We start from the raw sequence: 12,572 nt of genomic DNA on the forward strand, positions 1-12,572 counted from the left end.
TCAGTGTTGAGGGTCAGGCCAATAGTGTAAAGTCAAAGATAATTAGCGACCCTATCAATAACCAGCTCCAGAATTGTCGCCTAAGTGACAGGCCAGAAAAGCCAAGAAAAGAGGTAGCAATAGAAAGTAGAAGAAAAGTGCTGGTACATTCTGTGGTTCGAGCAGCTGCTATGGACTATCAGCATCACCAGGAGACCTCATTGCATTAGCATAAATTCAAATGACAAATGCACAGTGCTATTCAGAGACTCATTAATTTGCAATGGGTGCAGTGCTCATGACATATTAGTGCAAAATTCAAATGTCTTTGTAGCAATGTGAATTTAGTTGTGAGACCAAAGTCGCTAAAATGAAAATGTGTGGTTTTTTTAGCAGTTTATTAAATTATGAACTGTGATGACTATATCCGTGCATCTTTTTAAGCAGATGAGGTCCAGCGTGCTCCAGCGGCAAATCGCATGGTTTGTGTTGATATTTTTCTGTCAGACAATTTCCAAGCAGCAGATAAGATACTAGACTGTCTGCTTTGCTCTGCTGCATGCGGACTGAGAGCTCCCCCTTCTGGACAAATGACATGGCCACTCTAAAAAAATACTCGAGCATTTATTGTCTTCTTTTTGTATCTTTAACAACAGGTTTTGATGTAAAGAATTTCAGTGTCCACCTAAAGCTGAAAGAAAATAATTAGGTATCATTTACTGTAAAGGGTAGTATATGATAACTTTCTACGAAACGCAGAAGTCACCCTCAGTTGAAATTGGTCTTACATAATTTTCCATGAAGCGACTCCAAGATCTCATTTACAAGCATCTTTTTAAAAAGAATAGCCTGGTTTAGGTATTGCTAAAATATAAGCAAAATAATTTTTTAATTGTTATTATCATATCGTTTCCATAATACCATAAACAAGCTTATATTTACTAAGCATTCAATTGTATAAAGAAAATAGCATTCATATACGTAGACAGAGCCTTTTAAACAAAGCTACTAAGTATATCTTGTACTCAACTTGGTTGAATCAGATTATGAATAGACACAGACAAGGAAAGCCAGAACATACCTGTGCCATTTGTGTCTAGTGGACTAATTTGTCTTTTTAACGCAACAAACCTTCTGCCCAATGATTTCAAGTTAGTCAAAGCAAATTTATCACTGCTGTGCCTTTTCAAAACTGTATATATACATATATATATACACATACATATATACACAGATATAGATATAGATATATATGACTCAGATCATTACAATAATGGAATGAAGAAGGTTAACTTTGTCTGCAGTATTGATGTAACCCAAATATACGAAATGAAATGTCACACCTGGACTTCTCAGTATCCAGAATTCATAGTTTCTTAGAGCAGACCTGAATCCTGGTTTATATTACACAAATACTCAAGTTCATAGCTAATACTCATAAAGACATACATTTATCATTTTTCAGTAGAAGCAATAGCTTTCCAAATCATGTATCATACCTCTGCAAAAATTGAAAAGCAGGCTACCATTTGAAAATTGCTGTTAGGAGAATAGGAAATCTAAAAGTAAAAGATTTACCCTTTGGCCAAATGAACTAACTAATCTCCACTGGGCTATCCAAAGTGTGCTTTAGGAGATCTTTATGAAAAACTATGTTTATCACTTTCTAAACTTTGAATACATTATATCATGTAAAAAGGGGGCTATGTCACCCTATTATTGCTTCTAGACTTAATTATGTACTCGCTGAACACTAGATTTATATATAGTGAATTTGGGGAAAGTCATTACACTAAAAGCTGTGTACTTCTAAATTACATTTTATAATATCATTGATGCTTTGTGTCATCTTCAACAATTAAAAGTAAGATCACTATAATCTATTCTACTTACTTGAAATTGAATTGGTCTTGAGTTATTTAGCAGGCTCATTTTATTTTACAGTAACTGCTACATGAAAGATACAGAACTAATGAGAATTGAGAAGGATCGCTGTACATTAAACATGTGGAAGGAGCATGTAACTGAGCAATATCAGATTTATCTCTGTAGCCGGGTGTCTCGGCATTGCTTATCCTTACTGCCTTCCCTTTCACCAAGTAATTAGAAACCCAGACTCACAGAATGTTAGGGCTGGAAGGGCCATTGTTGATCATCTCTCATTTTACAGACACAAGCAGAGTCTCCAAAAAGTTCAGCAAATTTCCAAGATCTAACAGCTAGAAAGTGTTAGAACTTGAGAAAAGAGCTCTGGTCTCCAGACATTCCTTCTCAAACTTTAGCACACAAAAGAATCTCTTGAAGGGCTTGTTAAAACAGATTGCTGGGCCTGCTACCAGAGTTTCTGATTCAGTACTGGGGGAAGGGTTCTCATTTCTAGCAAGCTCCAGGTCTACCAAGCTCTAATACTCCTCTTGCTGGCCCAAGGGCCACATCTTCAGATATTAAGAACTACTGTTCTTTAACCAGTTTTTTGTAAACTGCTGTTATCTTATTTCTCATAACTTCTCTAATCATGATACACAAATCACACTCAAGTCAATATCACATTACTTTTCTGTCATCTCTCTAATAGAGGATAGGGGTAATACCTACAGTGGTAAAAATCAGGAAGGGCACAGGAAAACAAAACAAAACAAAACAAAACAAAAATCAAGGTACCCAGAGCCAGATTAAGGCATTTAGAGACACTAAACACTGAAAAGATTATGACCACTGAGGTGAATCGCTATTCCAATTCAACCCATCTCAATTTCAAGGTAAAAAGCAATATTAAACCATACACAGTGTAAAAGAACCAATCAAAGCCTTAAAGCCTTAAGGTTCTCTCTCTCTCTCTCTCTCTCTCTGTCTCCCTCTCTCCGCATCCCCCCTCCCTAAACCCTCACTTACACCCTAAGCATTTCATAGTGTATCAGGTTATTCTAAAGACAGCTCTATTTCTAAGCTACTCTTTTTCATTTTGTTCTGCCATGATTACTTGTCTATTTTGTGAGTGTAATATGAACTCTGAGCTGCAGTTTTCTTAAATCATTACTTAGAAGCCAAATATAGGCAAGATAGCCTTACCTCCGCTGCTTTCCCCCACTAGGTATCAATATTGAGGCAAACAGAAGTTTACCTTCTTTTAAGTCTCTAAAATAAGGTAGCATTTACAGACCTAATGCATCAAAGTGCAACTTACCATTGCCTATATAATGTATTAGCAAATTTAGGTCACAAGAACCAGAAAGAAAGAGCTCCTGGGTAAGGAGACTTGAAATTGCCTGTCCTTGAAGAACCAGCTCAGAAGAACAGGAGCATCTTCAAGAATTTCACCCAAGCATTTGCCAGTTCCTGAGCCTACTGCACAGAATTCAACAAAACCTGTTCGGCACTCTGGTTTCACAGTTGCCTTTTTTTCCTGGTTCGGAGAACGGCTGTAATGAAGTGAATCACCAAAAAACAATATATACATCTATATATTGTTTTTAAAATAGTGTCAGTTTGGAAAATGAAAGTGACTAATGATAGGAAAGTATTTTAATTATATATATATATATATATACACATATATATATATATGCCTTGATATTNGATTTTAAAAATTACCTTTTATCAGTTTCTAGAAATTTTCTGAATTCATGGAAGAGATTTCTTCCAATTCATACTATGAATACTGCATTTTTGTGAGCATTAAGAATCTCCTCCCAAAAAATTACATCCTTATTTCTGGAGTTCTTTAGTAAGTTACAACATTAAAATTCGCTTTAATGTATTACTTAAACTTCTGCAGAAAATTAACTTTTCATTTCAAAATAATTTGCAAATACAGTTTCCATGCAGATTTTGCTGTGTTTTTGCCTTATATTTTCTACCATCGTCCCCATTTTTCAGATAAGCCAACCAATCACAGAAAAATTAACACAGGTTTGTCATGATTGCCGGTGCACCCACGCTGTTCCTGAGCTTATTACATGCCTAAAGCAACATGGTATGTTGACCATCATTTCACCAGACCTTCCAGTAATACAAAATTCTTTCCCACACTAGATGCTTCCTTTCACATTTCTTCTTCGGGTTTAGATAAAATAGATCTCCTATCTACCACAGTCCTTGAATGCTATGCAATTTCTAAATTGTAACGAAGTTTTATTTTCCTCTGTCTATATTAAACTGAATTACTTAGTGTTTCAATGAGTGGCAAACACAGAATTTGTTTATTCAGGACAAAAGACTGAGAATATGATTCTTCTTTACAACACAACACAATACTTATTCCTTCCAAAAAATTCTGCCCTTTAAAAAAATGTATTAAGTGAGATCAAGTATTGTAACTCAGAGGTTATTTGGAAAAAAGTTTTACTAATGTAAATGACTAAAATCTAGCCTCATATGAATACTAAGGCAAATAAATAGCAGTCTATTAATCAGGTTATCTGCTCTACAACTCCATTTTTATTTATATACTTTCATTTCAAAATATATGCGCATTTACTATTTTTATCTCTTAGTAAAAATAAAGCTAGATATTTTCTGGTATATTAAGGAAGTCTGTTTTACCTGTTTCTAAAATCTTCTCTCTGATATTTTTAAGACAGTTATCTTACACAGACTCTAGAAATGCAAAGGCAATACAAATGAATCGTTTTGTTTCATGCAGGAATCTTTATTAATGAATATGTGAACATTCTCTGTACAATTTAATATGCTGTATCCACTCATATAATTCTACAAAGAAGTATATTTTTGTGCATAAGCTGATTGGTAAATTTGATTTTAATAAGAAATCAGTAAAATATGCATATTACAAGTGAAGAGAGTACAGGTTCCTAGCTGCCATTTATAGTAAGATCTTCTATTTCAGAGCTTAATAATGAACCTCCCTGGGGAAGATTTAATAAAGCAGGTGCTCTGGTATTGCAGGCACTTTTGCTTCTGTCTTTCCTTTTTTTCCTATCCCCATGGAAAAAAAAAAACTCAGTAAGATTCATGACCCTGTTTATCAAGGATAAATCTAGTATAGTCTGGACTATATACCACCCAAGCTGATCCAGATCTCCAACCCAACCCACTGTTTGTCACTGCATTTATAGAGCAGAACATGCCCTGTGAAATTATGTTTAAGCATTCTCCGTCCTTACCACAAGAAGCAGAAAACCAGTTTAGAGTAACTGTCAATTGCACAGTGTTACAAATTTTTAAAAATACAAGTTGGTGGGGGGAAGGGGGAGTAGATCGTAACTATTCTTTTCTCCTACAGAACACTGAACGTCTAAAACATGTTCAATCCTGTTAATGCTTGTCAAATATTTCACAGTTCAGCTTTGTTCACATTTTTTACTGACTATGAAAAATCAATTTGGTGGGATTCATATTCTAGAGATGGAAGAGATGGAAGAGACCTTAAATAACCTTGTTCTACCAGGTTTATAGGTGAAAAACTGAGTCCCAAGAAAATTAAGTGACTTGCCCAAGGTTTTGCAAAGAATCCAGTTTAAAACTCAAGTCTACAGACACGTACTTCAGCATCCTTCTCACTGTTCATTTCATTTGATTTTTTCTTTAATAATTAACAAATTCAAGAAGATACACAATGTGATTTCACAATTAAGATAAAGCAGCCACATTACATCCAGGATTGTGTAGAATTTCACTCGTACAGCGTTTCATCTGGTATTTAGTCATTATAGTCACATAGTATCATTATCTTTCAATTACAGAGATCAATTCTAGTTCATTAGCAAAATAAAATGATTGCAGAAGGTCCACATGAATTCTTCAGAGTTGCAATCTTCCTAATGTCAGAAGTGAAATACATTTCATAAAAAAACAAAATTTAACAAAAGTAGTTAAGGTTAAATTAAACTGTGCAAGCCTGACTCACCTAAGTTATCACAGATCTATATTAAAAAGTATAATTCAAAGATCTGAAAAAAATACATGCCAAGACCAACTAATAATAGCCATTTCCCCCTATTGCTTGGTTTTAGTAACTTTTCTAAGAAAGATTAGGGTCACAGAATATTATAACATGAAGAAAGATTTATAAGTATAGATTCAAACTAAGATGACCTAGAACTACATAAAAGGAAGACTAGATTAATATTTAAGCCTTACAAGAGAATTCTACCTGTAGGTAAAAACAATGGCCCAAACAATATAGTTACTAAAGACAGTGGCAACATTATCAGGCTTTCTGAATGGACAGCCTTAATTTTTTTAAAATAGTTTATTGTCAAGTTGGTTTCCATATAACACNTTTATCTGATATGGACAGCTTTAATTGATATTCAAGCAAATAAGCAGAGCTAAAAGGCATAAGGGTAACAATATTATTAATCAAAACTGATGCTAATATCTTGTCAATAAAACTATATTGGTGTCTCTTGGAAGAAGTCAACATTTACAAAATATATAGAGAGCTGTAGCTCTTTAATATGTTCAGTTATTATAAAGTTATCATATTACAGTTTCAAAGATGATATGAACATTTCAATGTCAATTGTTAGAATATGTAAACTAAAATTATAGCCTTTGGCTTTCCAACATATTTTTAATTGTACTTTTTTCTAAATAAAAGAATTGATGATTGGGTTGTGGGAGGGGGCAATGGGCTAAATGGGTAAGGGGCATTAAGGAATCTACACCTTAAATCATTCTTGCACTATATGCTAACTTGGATGTTAATTTAAAAAAATAAATTAAAAAAAAGTAATTGATGATCTACTCAGACCATGATGTGGCCATACAAATAGCACAACTAGTTATGATCATGGTATAATCAGGCTTGTAATAAATGGGATTTTCCCCCCATTATATATGGGCAAAATTTTTAAATAAAAAAAGCTGAAGATAGTTACATTGTGCTTTTATATATCAACACTTTTCAATAGGAATCAACCCTTCATAAAGTCGGTTATCCAATTTAACATACATTATCTCATTCTTCTTAGTAATTATTTATTTCATGGGACACAATCCCTAGAATTCTCAATTACTAGAAACTCAAGATGTTTATCTTGTTAAATAGTTTGCTAATATAGAAGAATGATCTTTTTGTGTCATACTAAACAAAGGACAGTGGTAGCCAGGAAGCCTGGATAGTATGTAAAGCAGGCAATTAAGTAAGCAGGTATCATGGATGCAATAATAGTTGTCAGTACACAAGAGGAAGAGCCAGGTAAGAAAGTAAGTGAAGAGAAGCAGATGTAGCCTAATAAGTGAAAGGGCCCTAAAGGATTGAAGAAAAGTCTGGCCTAGAGAGTAAACTTCCGGGCAGAAGATAATACCCTTGTCTAATAGGAGGGAAGAATACCCAGATTAAGTGTGGGATTCTCAATGGGCAGATTGAAGAAACTCTGTGTTCAGCAATGGGATTTCGAAAGAGAAAAATTGTGGGCATAATTAAGACTAGGGGTGCCTGGGTGGCTCAGTGGTTAAGCAGCTGACTTCGGCTCAGGTCATGCTCTAGCACTTCATGAGTTCAAGCTCCCCATCAGGCTCTGTACTGACAGCTCAGAGCCTGAAGCCTACTTCAGATTCTGTTTCTCCCTAGCTCTCTGTCCCTTCCTTGCTCACTCTCCTTCTCTCTCTCTCTCTCTCAAAAATAAATAAACATTAAAAAAAACTCTTTTTAAAGGCTGGACACTGAGACCCCGCTGAAGAACACCCAAAGTCATCTTCCTTCAAAAGACCAGGTGTGCGAACCCCAGTGAAGTTCGGTGCTGCACAGACTAGCAGATGGAGAAAGTCTGGGGCTCAGTAGCAAAATATGTCAGTGAAAAGCAAACTGATGGCAGCCAAGGATACAAAACTGATGCAGGGCTCATCTGTATGCATGAGTGCTGTTGGGGAGGGCTTCCTTTTTGTCAGCATAATTTCTGAAATTCTTAGACAAACTTGTAAACTGGTTGGCCCCCACGAATGCAATACTATACTTCTAGCCAATATGGCCTCTGGAGGCATGAGCCAGTCCTAATGGAACCTAGCAAAGGAAAAGCCATACATCAAGAGTCTGGGGATTGGTTTATCCAAATCATACTGTGTTGGTGTCTCTTCTATTTTAAAAATACCCCTACTGAAAGTAAATGCTACATATGCAGATCAAAGGGAAAACTCCACTACACTAAACTCTTGATGTGTGTTGTACTTTTCACCTGCAAATTTAGTCTTTTGGATTATGATATTTGTAAGTAAAAACTTATACACAAAATGTAGTGTTGTTCCTATTCTTACTCTTACACTTTAGTCCAGCAATAACTCCAGAACATGGAGTGTTAGTGTTCTGAATGCTGCCATTACTTGGATATTTTCAGCAATGCCCTGTAGTTTCATGAAACGTTGCTCAGCATTCTTCACTTATGTTCACCTTTTAAAAAGAAAATAAAAACAAAAGAAATGCTTAGAGATATTTATGTTCTCTTAACTTAGAGACAAAGGAAACAATGTTAACCATGGGTGAGTCTAAAAAATACTAGAATGGCTAAGAATGAAACTCTCCTTCCATAAAAACTTTTAAGTAGAAAAATACCAGGCTATCTTGAATAACTTAGATGTTCTGTTTAAGGGCAAGCATATGGAAAACATAACTTTAACTTATTTTAATTTAGGGGGCACCTGAGTGGCTCAATCCAGTTAAGTTTCTGACTTTGGCTCAGGTCATGATCTCATGGTTAGTGGGTTTGAGCCCCATGTCGGGCTCTGTGCTGACAGCTCAGAGCCTGGAGCCTGCTTCAGATTCTGTGCCTCCCTCTCTCTCTGCTCTTCCCTCAGCCACTTCTGTCTCTCTCTCTTTCAAAAATAAAGTGAACATTAAAATTTTTTTGTAAACAAAAACATAAATTATAATAATTTTTAATTTTTCAAATGACAAATTAATGCATGTGCACTAAACTACAAATGTTACAAAGAATTCTAAAGTCACACTCCATTCATCACCCCAATCCAAATCAGCTCCCATGAGGTAAGCACTGATACCAGTTAAAAGTGTATTCTTCTAAACTATTTGTTATGCACTTATAAAGATATAAAGAATAAGTGTACAACTGCCTTTATACATATAATTAGTGCATTGGGATATATCAATTTTATTTTGCTTTTACATGAACAGAGAGGAGATACCCTTTAATTCTAGGATTACATAATTTCATTAATTGTCCTGAGAAAATAAAACACTTCCTTGGAACTATTAGCCCAGAGCTAGTATTGCATTTTGCTTCTGAAATAGCCTATTAGGAGGAGCATCCCTTGCCTAAAGAAGAAAAATCTGCTTCAGTAGCCCTATCATGTCCTTTGCAACCCTCTGACAAACAGCATATATTTAGCTTCAGGTTCATCGACAAACTACCAATGTCATTCGTACTCAGTATCCATTATAAAAACTTTCACCTGATGAACCTCAAAGCAAGTTTCCAGATCACATACCCTTTTGGTCCAGCAATCCACTTTATTCATCTTTTATCATCATTGCTTGTTAAATTTGCAACGCACACACGCACAAATATGCAGCTATGGAGAGAATTAAACCCTACACTGTTCTCCCCTTGGGGTGAAGGGAAGGAAAGAAAAACAGGAAAGTCAATATTCAATATTTGCTGTGGTTATTTAAGTATATATACACTTGTTATATATATATAAACCCATAGAGGATGGGTTTACAGAAACTTTAAAAAAGTGGGTCATTCACTGTAAGATGCACAGAGACTTAACTTTTTTCCAACTCTATTATTTGGGGCTGTTCGATTTAATGTTTGATATGAAATTAAGAGCTTTAAAGAAATGCTTGGAAACTATACGGAATGGCAGTATTTAGCAATCTTGTTTTCTTTACATAACATAACACACTAATGGACTACATTTTTCTTTGCTTTTTGCCATTAACTCTGAAAATAAGCAAGTTACTGTCCAAATCAGAGCCAAAAACACCACAGGGTTTCTGGCTGCAAAGGGACACTTCATGCATGAATGTGGGAAAGGAAAAAGTTGATAAACAGCCAGTTGGGAAGTGTGAAGAGATTATTTTTATTTCATGGTGTTTTCAGTGTGTAGTATCTCAGATGTTCAAAAATATATCACTGTGCCTGAGAGTTTACAATCCCCATAGCAGATATTATCCAATGTAGTGGATGTGAAACGCTTATAATGAGGATGCTCTCCCTCCATCTCTCCCTCTTGCCCTTCCTCTCTCTTTTCTCTAGTCCAAATCTAATAGGGTTAAAATGCAGCTTCACAGAAAGCAAGCATAGGCACACTGGAATTTTAATGAATGGGTCCATGAGATGCGATTCCCAAAAAAGTGAAACAGATGCTGTCCCTCTGCTGCTGTTCTCTCTTCCTGGTTATTTTTATTTCTTTGCCAGTCAAAAGAATCTGGTGCTTCGGGGTGATTTTCCTTTGCTAACCATCCTCTTTCCAACACTGAACACCGAAGTATTATGTTCAGACCTCAAGGTTTGCAATAATAGTGTTTGAACAAAATTAGGGGGAAAAAAACTTAACAAATTACAGTCTACATTTCACTGTTGATCCTGTAGAATTTTATATTTATCTATATCTATATATATAAATGCACACACACACATGTATACATACACATACAATAGGACTAGCCTGGGTCTCCAAAATGATAAAAATTAATTATCTGACCAAAGTGCTGACCTCCAATATCTTTGGAAGGTTTTGGTGTGTGATACACATTTTCTGTCTACATGAAACATTACCTTTGCTAGTCTTGCTCATTAGTTCATCCTTCTTATTGCCATTGCCTCTTTTTATTTTATTAATTATGATCTTGAATTTTTTATTATTATTTATAGTCTGTACTGGTTTTATAATATAAGAAACATTTAAAATTTAATAAAGCAAAATTATAATTGTCTTATTTAATCATTAAAGGTGTGTTGTTTGGGAGCATAAATGGGAAGTTAATTTGTTTTGCAGAATAAATGCCACAATAATGGAAAGACAAAAATATTCAAAATTCTCTTAATAAAGGACAGAGTGGAGAATATTTTCTTCTGATACCTTAGAATAAAGGAGAATGAAAATATAATCAATTGACCCTTGTATAATCATATAATTATATAATTATAAATATATGTATATATCTGCCTCCCTCAAAAAAGCTAAAAGCAAAGAAATTAGCACATGTGAACTCAAAAGTACTCACATCTATAGAATATATCTTCTGCTCATACATAATAAATCTGTTGAATGAGGGGCACCTGCGCAGCTCAGTCGGTTAAGCCTCTGACTCTTGATTTTGGCTCAAATCTTAATCTCACAGAGTTGTGAGATTAAGCCCCACATCTGACTCTACACTGAGCATGGAACCTGCTTAAGATTCTCTCTCACCATCTGCTCCTTTTGCCCACTCACACTTTCTCTCTGTCTCTCTCTCTCTCAAGTAAAAAATAAAGAAAGAAAGAATAAATTTGTTGAGTGAACATTCTAAAAGGCAGAGGATTAGAGTTTTGTGAAGTTAGGAAACAATTTGAAAACACTGTCTAATCAAAATAGGTAGTTAATCCGTGTGTTGCTCCTCTACATATCCCATGCCTGTTCATTAGTTGAAAACAACAAAACTCAGTATAAAACTTATTTCTTGGACCCTCCATCCAAAAGAAACCAAATTACAGAATTCCCAATTTAATTTTAGAAGCTAGTCCACCCTCTGTTTAAACTTCTGAAATAATATTGGTAAAACGGTCAAAAACACAGACTTCTATCTGTTAGCTTTCCAAAGATATGTGGTCCTTCTGTACTTATGCAACAAAGAGGTTTATTTCTAGTAAATAAATTATTTCCTAGAAAAAAATTATTTCATAAAGATAAAACTAATACTTTCACAAAAAGTAAAGAAAAAAACAGCGTGCTTATATTGTATGATAGTTTCTTTATGTATTAGCAGCTGCTCATCAAAACAAGGAAATAACATCGTTCTGAAGATATTAAAAGATTAACCTCTGGGGGCGCCTGGGTGGCTTAGTCAGTTAAGCGTCCGACTTTCGCTTAGGTCATGATTTCACGGTTCATGGGTTCAAGCCCCATGTCGGGCTCTGTGCTGACTGCCAGCTCAGAGCCTGGAGCCTGTTTCAGAGTCTGTGTCTCCCTCTCTCTCTGACCCTTCCCTGCTCACGCTGTCTCTCTCTCTCTCCTAGAAATAAATAAAACATTAAAATTTTTAAAAAAAGATTAACCTCTGAAGATAAGTGATGTTTGACAAGTACAAAGGAAAAAACATAGGGATGTTTCTTTTTCTAACTGTAAAGGTTGGTAAATAAATCTAAGAAATACAAGGGACTCAGTAGCACCGAGAGAAGTGTTGGATGCAGAGAAAATTCTTAACTAAAAATCTCCTGCCAAATTTCTTACTTTGTTTTATGAATAAATCTATTGATGGAATAGGCGGTTGGGTGTTAAGTCTTGAGTCTTCTTAGTTTAGAAATAACCAAAAAAACTATGCTCCCATTATGGGTTAGAAAATGACTTACATCTTTATACTTCAATCCTTTGAGGAAATGGTCTATACATAGATGGCCACCCTGAACTCCCTCTCCTGGGTAACCTCCATGAGAATACCTTTATGGCTGTCTTGCCTACAAAATTAACTC

General features: G+C 35.1%; 1 long non-coding RNA gene across 1 annotated transcript in view; it reads right to left on the bottom strand.

The window, feature by feature from the left end:
• Positions 1–377: 377 nt before the first annotated feature.
• LOC144237331 (uncharacterized) overlaps positions 378–12,572 on the bottom strand; it is an 80,876-nt gene continuing 68,681 nt past the window's right edge. The window contains exons 2-3 of the long non-coding RNA XR_013336829.1: positions 8,203–8,329; positions 378–670 (exon numbers count right to left, since the gene is read on the bottom strand). This is a non-coding gene — a long non-coding RNA (uncharacterized LOC144237331). The remainder of the gene's footprint in view (positions 671–8,202; positions 8,330–12,572) is intronic.

Source organism: Crocuta crocuta, unplaced genomic scaffold (assembly GCF_008692635.1).
Source record: "Crocuta crocuta isolate KB4526 unplaced genomic scaffold, BGI_CrCroc_1.0 scaffold196, whole genome shotgun sequence".
NCBI lineage: Eukaryota > Metazoa > Chordata > Mammalia > Carnivora > Hyaenidae > Crocuta > Crocuta crocuta.